Here is an 11,803-nt window from a genome sequence, read left to right as displayed (position 1 = left end):
TGGGCGCACCTCTTCGCGAACTCTTGGAAACGAGTCGGAATCCGAGGAATGAACTGCGCCCAAGATTGCCCGTCATCCGCCGAAGTCCGGAGGACGTCGGCTACCGAACGAAAAGATTTCCACAAGGCATTCCAATTCTCGGTAGCCGTCGCCAGCTTCCCAGATAGGCCTTCAATGGTTTTTTGGGCCTGCACAAGATCTCTGTCAGCTCCACGCCTAATCAGCCTAGCAAGGGCGAGTTCTTCCTCAGCGTGAGTATTTACCTCCTCGGCTCTATTATGACTAGAACGGACAAGGGCCTTCATTTCATCAATACTCTCCGAGAGCTTCTGTTTCTCAACTCGGAGAGCTAGAACAGAACACCAAAGAACAAGTCAGCAGAAAAAGAAGTCAAAATACAAGAAGAAACAGGCAGAACCCGCGGCACCTTTGCTTTCATTCTTCGCAGACTCCACCGCAGCATCTCTCTGTTTCTCCGTCTCCACAACCCGGGCGTGAAGGGCTTTCTCCTCCTTTTGGTGCAACTGGCGCTCCGTCTCCAACTCAGCCCGGAGAAGGTCAAGATCGGCTTTCAGAGCGTCTACCTCCGAAGACAACTTCCTCTCATTTTCAGATGAGAAAAAGAAGCCAGAATGATCACGAGAAAAAGACTGAGCAGAAAGAGGCAAAGAGAAACGGGGCGTAAGGATAGAAGAAAAACAAGCATGCAAAAGAAAAGTGGCAGAAAAATTTACCTGGAGCTTTTCACCAAAAGAAGTCGCGAGGGTCGACAAGCTCCCCCAGGCTGCGGTCAGCTCCGATAACCGATGAGTGGCATCGAATTGTTGCACCACATCATCGGACAGGGAAGGGCCGCCGGAGGCAAAAGAAGGGGAAAGAGAAGCCGGCTGGGGCGAAGCAGGAGCGACCAGAGCAACCTCCAGGGAAGCCGGAGCCAAATCCCCAGAAGAACCCGGCGCGACGGCCACAGTTACCTCCGGAGCGACCAAGCCCGCAACTCCGCCAGGAAGCTCTGAAGCCCCCGCCGCGACTTCATCAACAGAATGATGTGAGTCTCGAGGCTCAGAACTCGTTGGCACAGCGGGAGGCAGAGAAGAAGTCGGTGGAGAAGTTAGAGAAGACGAAGCACTGAAAAGTGATAAAAGGAAGCACCAATAAGAACCAGAGGAAGGAAGATAAAAGACAAAAAGACGAAGCAAGAATCTACTCACCCGACTACTTTTTTCCTTGCGAAGCCAAGAGAAGGCCTCGCAGGGGGAACGACGACGGCGAAGACGTCCCCGTCACCCAGCGACGGGAGCGGGACAGCCGACAACGGAGCCACGGAAGAAGCCGGAGCCGGAGCCGTGGAAGAACTCTGCACCAGAGGAGCAATACAGCTCGGGGCGGAAGAAACTAAAGAACTCGACCCCGGAGCTTCGGAAGAAGTCGGCGTGAGAGCATCGGAAAAACTCACACCCGACCTCCGATTACTTCAAAAAAGTTCAAGACTAAGATTAAAAACAAAGAGGAAAAATTCAATGCGACAAGAATATGAAAAACAACTCACCGCCGCGTGATAAGGGGAACTTCATCATCCTCTTCTTCCTCAGCCAGCGAAACCAGAGCACCCGCTGAAAAAGAGATGAAAAGTACTCGGTTCAAGAGAGAAACATGAAAATAAAAGAACAAAGAAGTACTAAATGTGCTCACCTAAGAGCATGCTAGCAACAACTGGAGTACCTGAAGGAGTACTTGGTTTGCGAGGCTTCTTGGAGACAGGCAAGCCAGATGAAGACCCATCCATCCGCCCCCTCTTCGGGACGCTGCGAGGTCCGCGAGGGACTAGACGAGGAACATACTCTTCATATAGATCATCAGATCCGAAAGATACCCCAGGAAGGGCTGTAAAAGTTTGAGACTTACTAATTACAGAAGTACCGGCTAGATGATCCCCAGCCTCCGCCACAGCAGGGAGAACATCAAGGCGGATCGGATCAACAAAGTTCCGACCAAGCACCTACAAAGAAAAGACAAAACACCAAGACAAAGAAGAACTAAGCAAGAACGGACGCAGAAAGAGTACACAAAGAACTCAAATAAAAAGAAAAAGGAGGATAGACAACTCACAGCTGGTGGCGGGTTGTTGGCCGAGTACTCAGGGACGGCAGGAGGAATGACGCTCACTCCTTTCAGCATTTTCTGGAGACGCTCGAGTACCTCCTCACCGGTCAGCTCAAGAGCTGGGACCATGCGCGAAGAATCCTCGGCCCCAGAATACTCAAAGCCGAGATGTCCCCGCTCTTTCAAGGGCTGAACCCGACGACGAAGAAAACTTGAGACAATACCAAAGCCGGTCAATCCTTGCTGTTTCAGCGTACTAATCCTATCAAGGAGAGGTTGGATCGCCTGAATTTCAACAGGAGACTCAAGCTTTTTGTCCCACCGGTCGTTCGCCACAGGACCGGATCCGGAGTGGACAACAAGAGAAGGGATCAAATTGGCAGCGTAAAACCACTCGGCGCGCCAATCCTTGACAGAATCGACCAGGTCATAATCAAAAAACTTGATTTTGAGACCCTGGCAAAACTAAATCCCGCAACCGCCAAGGACACTGGTTTCCTCGCGGCGGGGTTGAGGTTTCAGGCGAAAGAAAAAACGAAAAAGAGATAGAGAAGGAGGAATCCCAAGGAAGGCTTCACAAAGATGGACAAAAATAGAAAGATGGAGAACGGCATTGGGGGTTAGATGGTTCAAACTAACCCCGAAATACCCAAGAAACTGATGAAGGAAGAGAGAAGCAGGGAGACAGAGACCAGCGCGGACAAAAGAGACAAAAAGGACAATCTCACCAGGACCCAGGGCCGGAACCCGATGCTCGCCCGGAACTCTCCATTCAGCGATGACTTTGTCCTGGATCAAGCCATCACTAACGAGCTCGCGCAGCTGGTCTTCGCTGGTTGTTGGAGCCGGCCAAACCTTCTGAGCTGCCCTCATGGCCACGAACTCCTGGTTTTCGATCAAAGAAAGCGACGACTCCTCGTCCACAAAGGTCGCCTGAGATTTGCTTGCGGTCTTCTTCTTTCCCATGAATTGGCAGAAGCAACAAAGGCGCTAAGGAGGATGAAGCTAGAACGATGGAGCTCGGGCGATAACGATAATGACGGCGGCGGTTTTCTGAGAACTAGGGTTTAAAGGAAAGAGCTGGGTGACAAGGGAAAGAAGATAAAAGGTCTTTAAATAGATTTCTCCGTGATACAAACGGCCCATAAGGCCCGTTAAAGCACATCATGGGAAAACAACGGTCCATTTACCGACGCAGCTAAAACGACGGAGGGCACGAATCCACACAACGGTACGAACCAACGGACAGATTTCAGACTTATCCGCGCAGCAACACAGCAGGGTTATCAGATGACCACAGGAACAACTCGTTGAACCAAGAAGAAAGAAAGGGCTACCTCACGAGTAACAAAAGAACCCAGTTATGTAAGAAAGAACTCGGTAGTCCCATGAATGACAGGGATCACAATAGAAGAGTCAAAGACAACTCAGAAGACAAGATTCGTTACATTACAAGCAACTTCAAAAATAGAAGATTACAAAACCTACAAGACCCAACGAACTCGGCACCACGAAAAGCAAAGTAGCAAAGAGGAACACGGACACGACTAGGCTCTGGAATGACTATGTGTCCCAAATTGCTACTCGGAAGGACAGACCGCCATCAGCTACACTGTTTTCTTCAAAGGACGAACGCAGTGCATCCAAGGCGGAAATCGGCAGCACGGTAGGGCAACATGGAGCAGAGAAGGCCGGCGGGCATCTGTCTACCCAAGACCGATGTGATGCTAGATATGATGTTGATCTGCATTGGACGGTCTCAAGACAGGCGACGAGGATCAACCCGAAACTGCCGGATGAAGGAACGAAGCCCACATCACAAGACTTCCTCCATCTACCACCACGTACATCCTGGCACAATGCTGTCGCGGGATTAGCCTACCTCTAATCCCTATCACAAGACTTCCTCCAGCTACGACAAGACACACAGGAACTACAAAATACGCCCGGGGGCTGCTCTACTTCACAAACTACCATGTTCACAACCAAGAAGGTTTCAACAGAATGTCCAATGGATGAAAACAAGCACTCCGGGACGGTATTTATAGGCCAAAGGATCGGCGCACATGGACCAGGAGCACCAACGAAATAAGCCCAACAAAGGACACAGTGAAAAGACAGGACTCAATAATGGATGACTCAGGCGAGAAGAAACAGTACTCGAAGACGGGCATATTCGGAAGAATATACTAGCACAGTACAACCCGTGAACAAAAGGCATTTACGCTCAACCACCACAATACAACTACATCTGGCAACAGCAGACTATCAAAGAATACGCCAAGACCTCGCATCCGAGTTCTTCCTGAAACAAAAAGAACCCGGACATAAGCTCGGAGGCTACATGCCGCGAAACTACTCGGATAACAAAATAATCCAAGTCTCGGGGACTACTTCAGAACACAAATCCTTCAAACAACATAAAAGATCAAGACCCTCCAACTTTTTGTTCCAAATAGCAAGAGGATCGGGGGCTACACTCAGTGAGTGCACTTTTTCCTCGAAAAAGCGCACGTCACCAAAAGATTTCCTCAACGCGGACCACTTCAAGACATTACGACAAAAAGAACCCGGAACGATCCATATTCAAGCTCTTTTTAAAACTTCAATGAACAATCAGAGCAACTTCAAGACAAGATCCTCCAGCTCCTTGTTCCAAATAGCAAGAGGCTCGGGGGCTACAACTAGATGGATGTATTTTTTCTTAAAAAAGCACTCGCGATTCAAAGATCCCAAGAAGCGCTACAAGGTTTCACTCCAGAAAGCACTCGGATGACATTTTGTTCCTACTCAACAAGACTTGAAGGAGCAAAGCGAGACTTTCAGAGCTCAACCATGAAGTGCTCGGGGGCTTGTCGATGCGGGACCCATAGGATACCCCGCAAAGGACAGAGAAGATCTAGTCCAACTAAGATTCTTCCCCTGTAATCTTAGTAGTATAACTATTAAGCAATCCTACTAGGATATCTCATTATAAACCGACTAGGACTCTGGCCTCCTGATTATATAAAGGAGGGCAGGGCTCCTAAGACAGAGAGAACAATTGTACAACACAGCACTTGAGAATCAATCCAACGCAAAGGCTAAGGCCGACTGGACGTAAGGTTATTACTCGATCTACGATCGAGGGCCTGAACCAGGATAAATCGACTGTGTCTTGCATTAACCATCGTGTTTGGCATACGCCGAAGCCTGAACATACTGCCCTGGGTACCCCCGTGGCAGGCTATCGGTGATAAAACATCGACAGCAACTTAATTTCCTCAAACAACATGGCCATGACTATAAACTTCACCTCTAAACTGAATAACTCTAATTGGACTCTGGTCAATATCTTTTGGCAGAAGGCAAATAGGAGTTCATCACTTGGTTAAAAACATAGAAATCAACCAAGATGAAGTCTGGATTCCTATGGGGGATTTTGTCTCACGAGAAGACCAAAAGTAAAAAACAAGGCATGGGGATATATTCAAGAGATACTCCTCTTCAATGGCGCCATAAGCTATCTTATGATCTTGTTTGCGATTTTACAACAAGTTACGCTGCTTATCGAAAAATTCAGCCAGGCGCTCAAGTTATAAATCATGAAGTACCAAGGTGTTGCATCGCAATATTACTACAATCAACATGAGGTACAACTTACAAATGCATCTTGTGATCCTAATAGTTATTTTGCAAGTTCTATGAGCTGTTGGTGTTGCTAGCTGTAATGATACTAGATATGTTACATCGGCTAATACTTTTGTTAATGCTCCTCATCATACACATCATAATTATGAATATTATGGTCAAGAGCCGATGCATGTTGTAAATTCTTCGAGTTTTGATGCTACTAGCAACATACAACACATAAATTGTTATTCATCGGCTATAAGTTCACAATATGTGGTTCCACCACAAGACATGCTGATGAATGAGAGAATTGGCTATAACAATGCTAATTATTTAGCCAATTGCTCTAAAAATTCAGCACCATATTCCCATACTCCTATTCATAATTCAGCTCCATATGTTACTCCCAACTCGAGCCAAATTAATGAAAATTTAGCAAGGTGCTTAAGTGCTAATACTTATGATTCGGTTTCACGTGTTACTAGTAACCATAGCCGAATCAATGAAAATTCAGCACCTTATGCAAAGATCAATACCCACAATTCGGCTTTGTATTTCGCTCATGACCATAGCCGAATTAGTGAAATTTTAGCAAGGCATTCGGGTGCTAAAACTCGTGATTCGGCTCCACATATTGCTAATAATTGTAGCCGAATCAATGAAAATTCAGCAATATGTGCACTTGCAAACAATCATGATTCGACTTCATTTGTTGCTCTCAAATCAAGCCGAATCAATGAAGATTTAGCCCATGCTAGGAATCCATATGGTTCCTCTAAATGGAAGGTGCCCACTTATCATAGACCGTACCCATTATGCTATGATTACTTGAAAACTCCTAATGGTTGGTGGGTACCTGATTTTTATGAATTTAGTGGTGAAGATGATAAACCCACTATGGAACATATTAGTATATATCTCTCACAGCTGGGTTTTGTCGATAAAGAAGACTATATGAGAGTGCGAAATTTTTCTTTATCTCTCACCGGTATTGCCTTTGTATGGTTTACATCTTTGCCACAATGTACTATTGGTTCATGGTCTCAATTAGAAGAGCAATTCTATGAATATTTTGGAAAGACTAAAGAGAAAAGGTCGATCATAGTTGAGTCATCGGCTAAAAGAGGATTGCTAGTGGGCATGAAAGAAATAATTGATTCGGATGTAAGCAAAGGTTCGGCTACAAAAGCTGAACAATATAATATCCTTTTTGAATCAATCATATCTCAAAAAACAAGTCTTGCTATAGAAAAGCATAGAAAATGCTAGAAACCAGCTAGACTTAATTTTTCAGGAGCTAAAGGGGTTGTACACTTATCTGGTAATTACCACATCATTGATGGAGATCAAGCCCCTACAAGCAACAAAGGAGGCATGCCTGCCTACTCAGAATCGGCTGAGTTGACTTCAAAGTCAGTTGAGCCGATTGCCCCCTACCCTGAGTCAGCTAGGCCGACTACCTCTGTCGCCTTCCCTAAGTCATCTAGGCCGACTTCCTAGTCAACCAAGCCAACTGTCCCTGCTAGTGCCCAAGTCGGCCTAGACGGCTTCTAGTCGGCTAAGCTGACTTTCTCGGTCTCGGCAGCCGTCGATGCATCTTCGAATGATTCAGCATCTATTGTTGATCATTCTCTAGAGATGAAGAGCAACATCATGCAAATCAAGGACATGTACATTTCCAACATGATCAACAAGGTAGAAAACACAAATATTTTGCTCAAATTCTAATCCGGTTATACTATTTCAATTTCTGCATCTATTAGAGATATCCTTTCTAATTATTGTAATAGATCAATTGAGAATAGCAATTTATTTGTTGATAAAATAAATTTAGATTCTATCAGCCAAGACATTGTTCCATATGGTAAGGCCAATAGTGGTAATTTGTCAAAGCTAAAGCTTCTTGTAAGCAATTGCAAAGGTGTGGCCGAATGGATTGATAATAAATTCGATCTATTTGTTTGTTTAGCTTTAAAGCCAACTCCACAAAAGAATCGGCTAAAGAAATCAAAGTACACCTTTGACTTTACTTTTTTTTATCATGTCTTTGATGTCTTGCTCAAGAATAATTTTATTAGAATCATTGATCACAATGCTTTGCCATCTATTCAAAACTTTGAAGATCTTGCATATTGCAAATGGCACAATTCATCAGATCGTAATGCTTCTGATTGCAATGTGTTTCGTTGAGTCATCCAATCGGCCATTGATAAAGGACGATTGAGATTTTCTGAAGCTCAACACATAGACCAATTGGATTTAATTGGTCTTGATGACAAACATGTTTCGAATCAACATGCATTAGCCGATTCACTCAAAGCTCAAAGCTTGAACACCCAAGAGAGAGATGTGGAGCCCTCAAGTGAAGGCAAGGTTGTTGTTGATGAATTGCAAATAGAAGATATTCTAGAGGACAACAAAATTATCACAATTTCAGAAGGCACTGGGGGGTAGCTGAAATCTCTCCAACCAAAGCAAAAGCCGATTGATCTCGTTGAGCAAGGGGAATCGGCTAAGGATCCTCCTTTGGAGCATGTCTGTCAAGATGGGGAGAAGGAGGATGCTCATAAAGCTAATGGAGGTAAAGGCCGCGACAAACAAAGAAGTAAAAGGCCAAAACTCAGCTTCGGGGAACTTCTAGCTAAATATGAGAAGATAGGAGAAACAAATGTCACCAAGCGGCCAAAGAAAGTTCATTTATCAAAATTGCCTTCAAAGCATAAGTCTCAAGAGTGGAATCGGCAAGGAGATAAACCTCACACAACAGTAACATATTCTCTTTTTATGCAGCCAATTCCCATGTCGTATGGACCACAACCCACATATTTTTATCTTTATTCATCTTGGGGCTGATTTGATGAAGAGGCACATGTTCCACCATATTTGAGGCCAGAATATATAGAGTATGCAGCTCCTAGACATTTAGAGAGATCATCATCTTATAAAGACCGTTTTGATGAAAATCGGTCTGGAGCTCAACCAAAGAAGAAAGCGGTAAAGCAAGTTTACCGCGTGAAGTATGATGACCGAAAGAAGAAGAGTTCAGATCTGAATTCAACTATTGAAAAGCCGATTACATTACTAAAAAATTCGGCTATTGATGGCAAAGAAGTGGGGAAATCATCTATTGATATTGTAGGTGCCAAATCTGAATAAAAGAAGGTGGGAGTTCCCAAAATCAAGAAAGATTTGCCGCTGTCCAAAACAGAAATAAAATCGATATACTCAGTCAGTTTACCAAAGTGGCAAGAGAAGAAGTTATAGAAGCTTAGTGCAGAGAAGCTGAAGGGAAAAGGCTTGGCATGGGTTCCTAAAGGAAGTATTCAAGCCCAAAAGGATGATGTTCAAGCAAGTGGTGCAACAAAAATAAAGGAGAGGAGATTCAAGAAACAATTGTCAAGTTGGAGGTTTGCACCAAATCATCAAAATCATTGGTCATGGCATCATCTGTATTCTTTGCCTATGCATATGTGGAATTCATCCCCTGGTATGCATGGTTATCCCTCAACTCCTTATTTTGATCCTTGGTGTGGATCTTTATGTTATGGGAGGTTGCCAAATTATTTTACTTACCAATGATTAAGAGCCGAAATATTTTGTTTCGGCTATGCATATTTATGTGGATGAATTCATATGGCCGATATTTTGATATCACCCTTAGTGTAAAAATATAGCCGATGAATGCTTACGACCATCGTGCTATTAGAAAGCCTCATAGAATTTACTTTGATGGCCTTAAGGCCCGGGGGGCATGATATATGCATTTTGATTTACTTCATGGATGTGACAATATGATTAGTCGGCTTGTAAATAAGGCCAAGGTGTTGGCATAATCATTATTTCTCACAATGATGCTATTGGAGACATCAAGCCGATTAAAATTATATCTGCACCAACATTTGAGCCGAATGTGAAGTTTTCTTATTCGGCTTGGCCATATTGCAATCCATGGGGTATAACATGTTGAAGCCTATGGTGATTCCTTGCTGGTGGTACAACAAGTTGCTAGTGAATTTCAATGTTTAAAAGGGTCACTAAGAACTTGTCTTGATGGTTGCCTTAATATTATTGACTATTTTGCCAAATTCCGAATTCGGCATATTCTGAGGCATGAAAATCAAAAGGCCAATATGTTAGCGCAACAAGCATCTAGCTATGATGTTAGTGGACATAATTTCCATATTCAAGAACAGCCGATGCATGAAGATTTCAATTTTTCCTATGTAGGTATAGACCAGTCAGCTAAGCCGACTGACCAAGTCGGCTCTACCGACTACTCTTCTACTATGGCCAAGTCGGCTAAGCCTACGGGCCCAGTTGGCTCAGCCGACACCTCTGTGATCAACCCAGTCAATTCGTCCAAGAAGCTATCAAATCAGCCCGATATAACTTCCAGTGATGTTGGGGCCGATTTAGTAGATTGGAGGACTCCCTGTTGAGATATCTACATGATCCAAGTGCCAAAATTGATAAAAATATTTGGCGGAGCGCTTTCAAATATATATTGCATAATGATGAGCTCTATCAAAGAACCACCAAAAATTTGCTGCTTAAGTGCTTGGGATCAGATCAGGTAAGAGTAGCAATATGAGAAGTCCATGAAGGCATCTGTGGTATGCATCAATCGGCCCCGAAGATGAAGTGGTTATTGTGTAGAGCCGGTTTCTATTGGCCTACTATGATGGTCGATTATTTTCGCTACTACAAAGGTTGCGAAGAGTGCCAGAAGTTTGGGAATATTCAGCTTATGCCTGCTGCTGTGCTTCATCCTATCATCAAACCATGGCCTTTTCGTGGTTGGGGGTTAGACTTCATTGGCCAAATATATCCCCCATCTTCGAAGGGACACCGATTTGTGCTAGTTGCTATGGATTACTTTACTAAGTGGACCGAGGGAGTTCCTTTAAAGAATATGACACACAAGGAAGTAATTGAGTTCATTACTGAGCATATTATTCATAGATTCGACATCCCTCAAACATTAACTACAGATCAAGGGACATCGTTTATGTCTAAAGAGGTGAGGGAATTTGCCGAATTATATAATATCAAGTTGCTCAATTCATCTCCATACTATGCTGAAGCCAATGGCCAAGCTGAGTCTAGTAATAAGACTTTGATCAAGCTCATCAAAAAGAAAATTGAGGAGAATCTAGGGAGATGGCATGAAGTTTTGTCTGGGGCTCTATGGGCACATCGCATTTCAAGGCATAATGCTACAAAGGTTACTCCTTTTGAGTTAGTATATGGCCAAGAGTCTGTGTTGCCTGTCGAAGTAAATTTGGATGCATACAGGCTTGCTAAACAAAATGATTTATCAGCTATTGTGTATCATGATTTGATGATGGATACTATCGATGAGGTGATTGATGTGAGATTAAAAGCTCTCAAGGAAATAGAGAAAGATAAAGCTCGAGTTGTCAAAGCATACAACAAGAAAGTCAGGAGCAAATCCTTCCAAGTGGGAGAATTGGTGTGAAAAACCATACTACCAATTGGATCGAAGAGCAATTAGTTTGACAAGTGGTCACCAAATTAGGAAGGTCCTTACAAAGTGGTCAAAGTTATATTCGAAAATTCATATGTGCTTGAGATATTGCAAGGTGAACGTCTCACGAGAGCATTCAATGAGAGGTACTTGAAAAGGTACTTTCCAAGTGTTTGGCAAGAAGCCTAAGTGCTCACCAAACAATGGCCGATACATGTATCGCCCTTAGAAAAAATGGCCGATGTATACATCGCCCTTAGTCACTAAGCAGCCGATGAGATGGGTATCGTCGCTGTTTGGTTTTGAATAAGTGTTTTCAGGTTCATGCATCATTCACCTAAAAACAGGGGGGCATATGTTGACAACAAAAAATGTCCATTTTGTGAAGTTGTCAAAATGTGAAATGGACTTCACCATTGTGTTCCTCTCGTCGAAACGGTCAAAAAAACATATATGGAACGTCTAATTTGAAGTCCGGATGAAGGCGTTTATGCTCTCGAAAAGATGTCTCGTTGTCGGGAGTTTCGACCCAAGTCAGGACTTTCGACTGTCGGAAGTTCCAACGGGTGTCGGGACTTCCGGGAAGCCCGAAGAAATCTG

Source organism: Miscanthus floridulus, chromosome 6 (genome assembly GCF_019320115.1).
Source record: "Miscanthus floridulus cultivar M001 chromosome 6, ASM1932011v1, whole genome shotgun sequence".
NCBI classification, from domain to species: Eukaryota; Viridiplantae; Streptophyta; class Magnoliopsida; order Poales; family Poaceae; genus Miscanthus; species Miscanthus floridulus.
Note: the sequence above shows the minus strand (reverse complement) of the source record.